Source organism: Triticum aestivum, chromosome 3B (genome assembly GCF_018294505.1).
Source record: "Triticum aestivum cultivar Chinese Spring chromosome 3B, IWGSC CS RefSeq v2.1, whole genome shotgun sequence".
Lineage (NCBI taxonomy): Eukaryota > Viridiplantae > Streptophyta > Magnoliopsida > Poales > Poaceae > Triticum > Triticum aestivum.
This window is the reverse complement of record NC_057801.1, coordinates 130,476,126-130,485,612: the sequence shown is the minus strand read 5'-3', so window position 1 is coordinate 130,485,612 and position 9,487 is coordinate 130,476,126.

The window sequence follows — 9,487 nt, the reverse complement described above, 5'->3', positions numbered from 1 at the left end:
TCTCTGATTAGCTTGACTTTTTCCTCGGCTTCTTTGAGCATGTCTGGTCCGAAGATACGGCTGTCTCCGGTCTCTGACCAGTTTAACGGGGTACGACATCTTCGTCCGTATAAAGCCTCAAATGGTGCCATTTGTAGGCTGGCCTGGTAGCTATTGTTGTATGCGAACTCGGCATATGGCAGGCTTTCTTCCCAACTGGTTCCATATGTGAGGACACATGCTCTCAGCATGTCTTCTAAAATTTGATTTACGCGTTCAGTCTGTCCATCAGTCTGTGGGTGGTATGCGGTACTGAAGGCTAGTTGGGTTCCCAGGGCCTGTTGTAAATGCTCCCAAAATCTTGAGACGAACTGAGTGCCTCTGTCGGATATTATAGTCTTCGGGACACCGTGCAGACAAACTATGCGGGAAAGATAAATCCTGGCAAGCCTCTGAGTGGTGTGGGTCGTCTTCACTGGAATAAAATGTGCCACCTTGGTCAACCTGTCAGTGATGACCCATATGGCATCATTCCCGTGTCGTGACCGAGGTAGTCCGACAATGAAATCCATCCCTATTTCATCCCATTTCCACTCAGGTATTTTGTTAGGTTGCAGTAGTCCGGCTGGTCTCTAATGCTCAGCTTTTATGCGTTGACATGAGTCGCCACATGCAATGAAGGTGGCTATGTCCCTCTTCATGCCGTGCCACCAAAATCTTTCCTGGATATCTTTATACATTTTGGTTCCTCCAGGATGGATCGAGTACGGGGCGGTGTGGGCTTCAGCTAAAATTTGCTGTTTAAGGTCTTCTATGTTTGGCACGCAGAGCCTTTCTCCGTACCATAATATTCCTTCATTGTCTATGACAAATTCCGAGGCCTTGCCCATACTCAACTTTCTTTTGATGCCTTCGATGCTGGTGTGACCGGGCTGAGCTTCTTTAATTTTCTCCACAAGGTTGGGTTGTATTTCCAAGTTTGATATGGTGCCTTCTGCTACCATTATCAAGTTGAGCTTGGCAAATTCTTATTGGAATTCGGGCCTCAAGCTGTGCAGATTGTTTTCGTCGGAGCTGGGGTTCCGACTAAGAGCATCGGCCACTACATTTGCTTTTCCTGGATGGTAATGGATACCAACATCATAATCCTTTACCAATTCCAACCAGCGTCGTTGCCGTAAATTTAGTTCTGGCTGCGTGAAAATATATTTGAGACTTTTGTGATCCGTATATATTTCACATCGATTCCCAAGTAAGAAATGCCTCCATTCCTTGAGTGCATGAATAACTGCTGCCATTTCTAAGTCATGAGTGGGATAATTTTCCTCATGCTTGCGAAGTTGCCTTGAAGCGTAGGCGACAACCTTGCCTTCCTGCATCAACACGCATCCGAGACCCTTTCGGGACGCGTCACAATATACTTCCAAATTCTTGTGTATGTCGGGTACAATTAATACCGATGCTGTCATTAACTTCCGCTTTAGCTCTTGGAAACTTTTCTCGCAGGCTTCTGTCCATTCAAACTTCTTATCTTTCTTGAGTAACTGCGTCATAGGCTTGGCTATGGTGGAAAATCCTTCAATAAATCTGCGGTAATATCCTGCCATTCCCAAGAAACTCCGTATGTCCGTTACGCTGACTGGTGACTTCCAGCCAAGTACGGCCTTGACTTTCTCTGGGTCCACTGCGATACCGTCTTGGGTCAGCACGTGGCCTAGAAAGCCTACTTGTCTTAGCCAAAATTCGCACTTGCTGAACTTGGCGTACAATTGGTGTTTTCTTAGCTCTCCTAGCACAATCCTGAGATGTTCTGCGTGCTCTTCTGGTGTCTTGGAGTATACCAGAATATCGTCGATGAATACCACGACGAACTTGTCCATAAACTTCATAAATACTTTGTTCATGAGGTGAACAAAATATGCTGGGGCGTTAGTTAATCCAAATGGCATCACTGTGAACTCGTACAGTCCATATCTGGAGGTGAAGGCTGTTTTGGGGATATCTTCCGTTCGTACCTTCAATTGATGGTATCCTGACCTTAAGTCAATTTTTGAGAATACCTTGGCCTGAGCGAGTTGATCAAACAAATCGTTTATCCTTGGCATCGGGTATTTGTTTTTGACTGTGACCATGTTAAGTGCTCGGTAGTCAATACACAATCTCAGCGTTCCATCCTTCTTTTTGGCAAATAAAATTGGTGATCCCCAAGGTGAGGAGCTGGCTCGAATGTATCCTTTTTCCAGTAATTCCTTTATTTGCTTCTTCAACTCGATCAACTCGGATGGTGCCATTCTGTATGGTTTCTTGTATATGGGGGTGGTTCCTGGTGCTAGCTCAATGCGGAATTCTATTTCTCGGTCTGGTGGTATGCCTGGTAATTCTTCAGGGAATACATCTGGAAATTCACACACTACTGGAACCTTGTTTAGCTCAGAAACGTCCACCTTATTTAATCTCGGTTGCCGGGGTATTTTTCCTTCCTTGGCTGATACTCTTATTATCTTCCCTTGGTGGTGTGTGAGAATTACGGTCCTGTTGAAACAGTCGATAAAACCCTTATTGGTGGTTAGCCAATCCATCCCTAGGATGACATCCAGTCCTTTATTTTCCAACACAATAAGATTTGCGTGAAATTCCAATCCTTCGAACTCAATGACCACATTCTGACAGTAATTCTGAGTAACTTGCTGAATCCCAGGGGACTTGATGATCATGGATTTCTCCAAAGGAAGCATCGAAAAATTATTTTGCAAAGCAAAACTTTTCGAAATGAAAGAGTGAGAAGCTCCAGAATCAAACAAAACCATTGCAGGTATTGTGTTGACAAGAAACGTACCGAGTACGATATCCGAAGCATTTTGTGCCTCCTCTTTGGTTACGTGGTTCAGATGACCCTTCCTGTGGTTATTGTTGGGATTGAAATTGTTTCGCTTGGGCGCGGAATTATTGCTGCCGTTGTTCGGCTTTGGGGTTGAATTCCTTGGCTTGGGGCACTGTTTGGCATAGTGCCCTTCTTCTCCACAAGCGTAACAATTAACGCCGGGGCGATAGGTGAATTCCTTGTCCCTTGCATGAAAATTCTTGATTGGGCGTGAGACATTGGATGAGGATTTGTGTGTCCCACCCTTTTGAAAATCTGTCCTGCTTCGGTGATTGCGAGCATGGTTAGTCTGGTCCCTTTTTCGCTTGCGGATATCTTCCAGACTGCGTCTCTCATTTTCCAGAGTAATGGCTTTGTCCACCAGTGTTTTAAAATCAGGAAAAGTGTGCACGACCAGTTGGCATTTAAGTGCGGGCGCCAGACCATCAAGGAATTTCTCCATCTTCTTGATTTCAGTCATACGCTCTTCATTGGCGTAGCGGGACAATAGAGTAAATTGACTGTTGTAATCTGACACTGTCATGTTCCTTTGTTTGAGGTCATCGAATTCTCTCTTCTTGATTTTCATAATACTCTTAGGAATGTGTGCACCACGGAAACCTTCCTTGAAATCATCCCAGGTTATGTCATTTTCGTTGGGATGCATGTGCAGAAAATTCTCCCACCACGATGCGGCTGCTCCCGTGAGATAGTGCGGAGCATACAATACCTTTTCGGGGTCTGAACATTTTGCAATAATTAATTTTCTCTCCATATCTCGAAGCCAGTCCTCGGCTTCAAGAGGCTTGTCAGTATGAGAAAATGTTTGAGGACGTGTCTTCTGTAGCTCAGATAACTTGGAATGCTGCTGATACTGTCCATGGTGATTTCCCATGTTGATGACTTGGTTCATCATTTCCCGATGTTGTTGCTGACTCTGCTCATAAAGGCGGCATATTTGTGAAAGTGCCGATTCACTGCCCTGTTGGCTTGACTGTCCCTGAGTGAACTCGTTGCTGGGTTGTGCATCATAATTTTCCTCTGGTGGAGTTGGCATGGAGCGAGTCCAAGGACGAGACATTTTTCACTCTGGGGATATATTTTGTAAAATCCATAAGAAAAGCGGAAAGAGTCGCAAAAACAAATCCATAAATGCATAAAGCTGGCAAATATAATTAAACAACCAAGCTTACTTAAGAAAAACAAATCGACTTGCGCACGGAGAAGGACTGCTCATTACATATCTTACACGCGGGCGGTAATTATACAATACATCACTCAGGATATGTGTGCATAATCCTGACATGTTATTTAGGCTAGTGCACTTCTCCAGATCCTACATGATGCGCAAACAGGCTACTCCTCACAACCTATGTACATATCTTACAAGGCGGTACAATACACGTCAGCTAAGCGTACTCAGGCAGAGATGTTGACGACCTCCTTTGCCCTGCCGAGGGCGAGGCGTAGCGAGGTTGGGGACTCGACTTCCTCCTCGCTAATAGGCTCCATACGTGTAGGGTTGCGCAGAGTGGACGGGGCGGTTGCCAGGGGCGGAGCAACACGTACAGGAGTGGGCGTGAAGGGTGGTGCAGTGCGCGCTGGAGTGGGCGCAATGACTTGGTTGAATTCTTCGGTAGAAGGCAGGCGACGAGTAGGCGTATAAGATGCTGATGACGAGACAAAAGTCAGTGGCGGTGCGATGGGTAGGAGCTCCCTCCTGTTGGCAGCACAGCCATGAACTGAGTCCATGCGGGTAGCTACGAAGTCGTCCACCAGGTTGTCGAAGGCTGCCTCCAGGGCCCGGAGATACTCAATGAGCATCTCAAAAGCCTCGTCTCGTTCTCCTCTGGGGCAGGAGTATGCGTAGTGACAGGTGTATGGCACATGACATGGAAGATAGCGGTAGCGACGAGTCTTCATCACGGGGAGGACATCCCTGAGACGAGCTATCGCCTCGCGGGCTGCCATCTGCATAGCATGCCTCTCCGTAGGCATGGCTCTACCCACGAACCGGAAGCGGCGTAACTCACCACGCCCTCCCTTGAACTGCACCGTGGCCTGGTGCATGGTCAGACTGTCGTTGACTCGGTGCTGGCAGAGTGTGAAAACTGGGTGCACAGATGGCCCCATCGCGACCTGAACGATGAAGGAAAGAAGCTTGACGAACCCATCGGGCACGTTGGCGAAGGTCTGAGACTCACAGCTGTTGTCGGCCATCTACAAAAGTAGGCAAAAATTCTGCATGGTCAGATCATAAATTTATGCTGACTGACAGAAAATGACTACAATTGCAAAAATATAAATCAGCCCTATCATGCTAATAACTAATTAGCGATCGCACCTAGTGGCTTCCTACAGTCAGCCTGGCTCTGGTACCAAGCTTGTCACGATCGGTTTTCAATAAAAATATTTATTGAGAAACCAATCTTTTGAGTCCAGAATGAGAGAAATCCTCCTCACTGGTAGACAAATTCTTGATACAATAAGCCAGTAGCATGAAATATATTACAGGGTCGAACTACGGTTGCTCAACCAAATTATTACAAGCACGCCAATAATTATACATAATGGCGGACATGACACAATGGTGTGGAGGCATACTACTGACTCGAGGATAGGGCGGTGGTGGAGAAACACAGCGGGGAGAGAGATACAAGACTCTACGTCTGTCATCTCATCGAGCATCGAGGTGAGGCTCGATGAATTTATTTGGTAGCGGAAGCGGATATACAACAGTGACCAAATCCAGAGTCGCACGAGACTGACTGGGACTCCTCTAGGTGTCGGACTCGCTATTATATTCTTCATCCATGAGATCGCCTTCGTCAGCATCTGGCCAAATCAACAAGCCAGTGAGTACTTTGAAAGTACTCGCAAGATAGTTCGGACATAAGATATAACGAATGCATGCATGGATGCGTCATGAATAATTCACCAATGTACATTCAAAAAATTAGCATAACAAGGTAAGTAAAAGGGAAACGGCGGTAGTCCGCCTGAAATCCCAACAAAACATAAATAACTACCGATCGGGTGTCTGAAGCGACGCCTCGAAAGGTGAACAAATAAATATAAGGAAATGATGCCACAGTCGGGCATCTTAGCAACACCACATAAAGGGCTTTTAAAAGAAATGCCACAGTCGGACGTCGGGGCGACATCACAAAAAGGGCTTTAAAAGAAATGCCACAGTCGGACGTCGGGGCGACATCACAGAAAGGGCTTTCAAAAAAATGCCACAGTCGGACGTCGGGGCGACATCATAGAAAGGGCTTTAAAAGAAATGCCACAGTCGGGCGTCGGGGCGACATCACAGAAAGGGCTTTAAAAGAAATGCCACAGTCGGACGTCGGGGCGACATCACAGAAAGGGCTTTAAAAGAAATGCCACAGTCGGACGTCGGGGCGACATCACAGAAAGGGCTTTAAAAGAAATGCCACAGTCGGACGTCGGGGCGACATCACAGAAAGGGCTTTAAAAGAAATGCCACAGTCGGACGTCGGGGCGACATCACAGAAAGGGCTTTAAAAGAAATGCCACAGTCGGACGTCGGGGCGACATCACAGAAAGGGCTTTAGAAGAAATGCCACAGTCAGACGTCGGGGCGACATCACAGAAAGGGCTTTAAAAGAAAGTAGAATACAACATTGCCACAGTCGGACGTCTGAGCGACATCGCAGAAAGGGCTTTTATTCACAAGTAAATAATACCCATAATAAACATTTAATTCTTGAGAATAAATGGGTTAGTCCATCCACAGGAATAATCATTTAACCGGACTTAGCACTCATGCGATTCACCGGAGTCTCTGTCATCAAAACTGACATTTGATTAGGATAAGATAATATCGATTTAGGACAGGGAATAGATGATTTGGAGGAATATATGACTCTGCAGAGTTTGTACAAAAAATTTTCCCACAGCCAACGGATTTTCGTAGTCACGAAGGACTAGTTCCGTTTACGGTATTTCGGAAGAAAACACAGCTAACCAGTACACACCCATCCTACCTCTCGATGCTAGGAATCACCCTAGACATCGTCCAAGAAAAACTTTTGAGACGGGGAGATCACAATCTCGAATAGCATGGGATCAAATTTATATACGCGCGCTCTAAGGGGTGCCCCCCTCTCGGTCCCAACCGGAAACACCCATGCCCCCTGACCGGATGACTGGCTTTAATCCAGGGCCATGGAACCATCATCACGGCCTCTCCTTTTTGGTGTGTACCAGGAAAGCGGTTTGCAACTTACTAAACCCTATTCCTTGCGGAAAACATGTGGTAGTACAGGGAAGGAAATGAGAGGAACTGGACCGATACGGTTTGACACTGAAGTCACATAGTCTGGCATAAGACTGGCATGCTACGACACTGCCATCTTACCCATTCTCATGCCAACACATGGCCATTCATACTCACATCCATCCACTTATGGATCATCGAACTCACTTACCTCAATATTGCATAAAATAACGTTCATCGATATGCTCCTCAACATGTCATGAAACTAACTAAATGCAAAACATGCCAAGACACTCATCATATCAAAAGTTCAAACATGCTTGCCTGGTTCAGAGTAGTCGGAGCCTAGCTCGGTGAAGTTCGCGGCTCCGTCACCTCCTTCGGTATCTACGGTATAAAGAAAATATATGCGCTATCGTAAATACCAAGGAGTGCACAAAAAGTATTCCAAATATTTTTCAAATAAATCTGATAAAAAACTAGACAAAATTTTAAAGAGAACAGAAGAAGAATCAATCAAAAATACTTTTCTGTTTAAAAGTTATAAGGGTTTTTGTCCAGGGACTCATCTGTAATGAAACAGAAGATTTCCAGGGGCTAGCTTATAAAAACAGAAAATGTTCCAGTGTTGAATACGCCAGCCCAGAGGGGAAAGCGCATTTTGCCTGAAGGCGCTTCCAGAAAACGTTTCAATAGAGAGAGCAGAGAGGCTGACGGTGGGGTCCCACTCGTCAGGTTTAAACTTCAAAAGGGGGGGGGGGACGAAGCTCGTCGGCGCCCGAGATCGGAGGGTACCTCCGTGCTCAGGGCGCCATTCCGCGTCGGTTGGTGGTGGTGGTGGTCGCCGGCGAGTACCACGTCGACGGCGAGCTTTGCTCCAGCGGACGGCGGCTCGGGTGGTCGAGGGACTCGTCGGAGAAGGCTGCAGAGATCAAATTGAGGAGGGGGTTAGGCTCCTGGTAGCTAGAGAGGGTAACGGACGGAGTTTGGGCGCCGGAGATGGCCTCACCGGAGCGAATCATGGTGAAGGCCGAGGCGGATCGGGGCGGCCAGAGTTGGGGGAGGAGACCTCCTTGAGGTCCTCCTAGTGGCCTGGCGGGGTGTTGGTGAGGAGTGGTGATGATGCGTGCACGAGGGTGAGCTCGGGGGCCCTTTTTATAGGCGGCCCGAGGCGGTTGCCGTGAACGGGGATCTCCGGCGAGTGATTACGGCGATGCTGTGGATGTGCAGTGGGATTAGGGGCTTGGGCATCGTCGTTGAGGTCCACCGGTTCCATTTAGGTGCTAAACGGGCTGGGATTTGGTGCTATGGGGGTGAGTTCGATAGAACGGGGCGGCGCGGGCCCGTCGGCGGCAGGGAGCGCGTCCCGTGCTTGCCGGGCCACGGTGCCGGTGCCACGGGCGTGCGCTGGCACGCATGAGGCCACGCGGAGAGCAGAGTGGCGATGGGCGGCGCGGAACGGCGTTGAGCCGCCGTTCTTGTCCCCTGTCGGCCGCCACGGGAGGTCCCGACGCCGCAGAAGACACCGGCGAGGGCGGGCCAGCGTACCACCGACGCCAGGAAGGCTCCACGCACGCGTGTGAAGCTCCGGACAAGAGGGAGGGGCTGCGAGGAACGTGCCAAGTGCACTGTGAACACGTGGGTGCAGCTGACGAACGCAAAATGACACTGAAGTCTGAATTTTCTGAATTTTGAACAGCAACAGTGCATGCAAGGTGTTCGACAGAATGAATTTGGCCTCTGGTGATTTTTCCTTGAGCTGATTTTTGGTGGAGTGGCTTCTCATTGCTCAAGTAGGCTGCCTGAATTTTGGTGGAATTTTTGGAGCAGTGTAGATATGAATTTCATCAAATTTGGCAAATCTGGTCCAAACTTGCAGAGACTGAATTTTGGAAAATTTGAAAAGAGGAGTGGATCAAGATGGTTCTGGGTTGTGGGTACAAAGGACTATCCAGGAGAGTTGGTTTGAGGTCAAAACTCAAATGCAAAAGGGTACTTGCTTTGAAAATCACTCAGGCTTCAAATAATTTTCAGAAATGATTTGAGAGGAAAAATAATTAGAATAAAATCCAAAACTTGCTTGGATTAGTTGGGACAGAGAACTTAGGTTGATTACAAGGAGGAGGGGAGGTTTTGGAGAGGTTTTATCACATGGGCAAAAATGCAAAGTCATGGGTGATTTTCAAGATATGAAAATCCCAAGTTTTTCATAGAGTTTCATTTTAAAAGAAAAAGATTAAACTCTCAATAATGAATTTGAGAGGGAACCAACAAAGAAGAAGTTTCAAAAGATCAAACACCAAAGTTTTATAAAAAAAATCCTTGCCAAATCAAAAGGAAGTTTTCAAGAGGAAGGTTTTCTGAAATAATTTTAAATGGCCTCTTTTCAAAACCCACAAAAT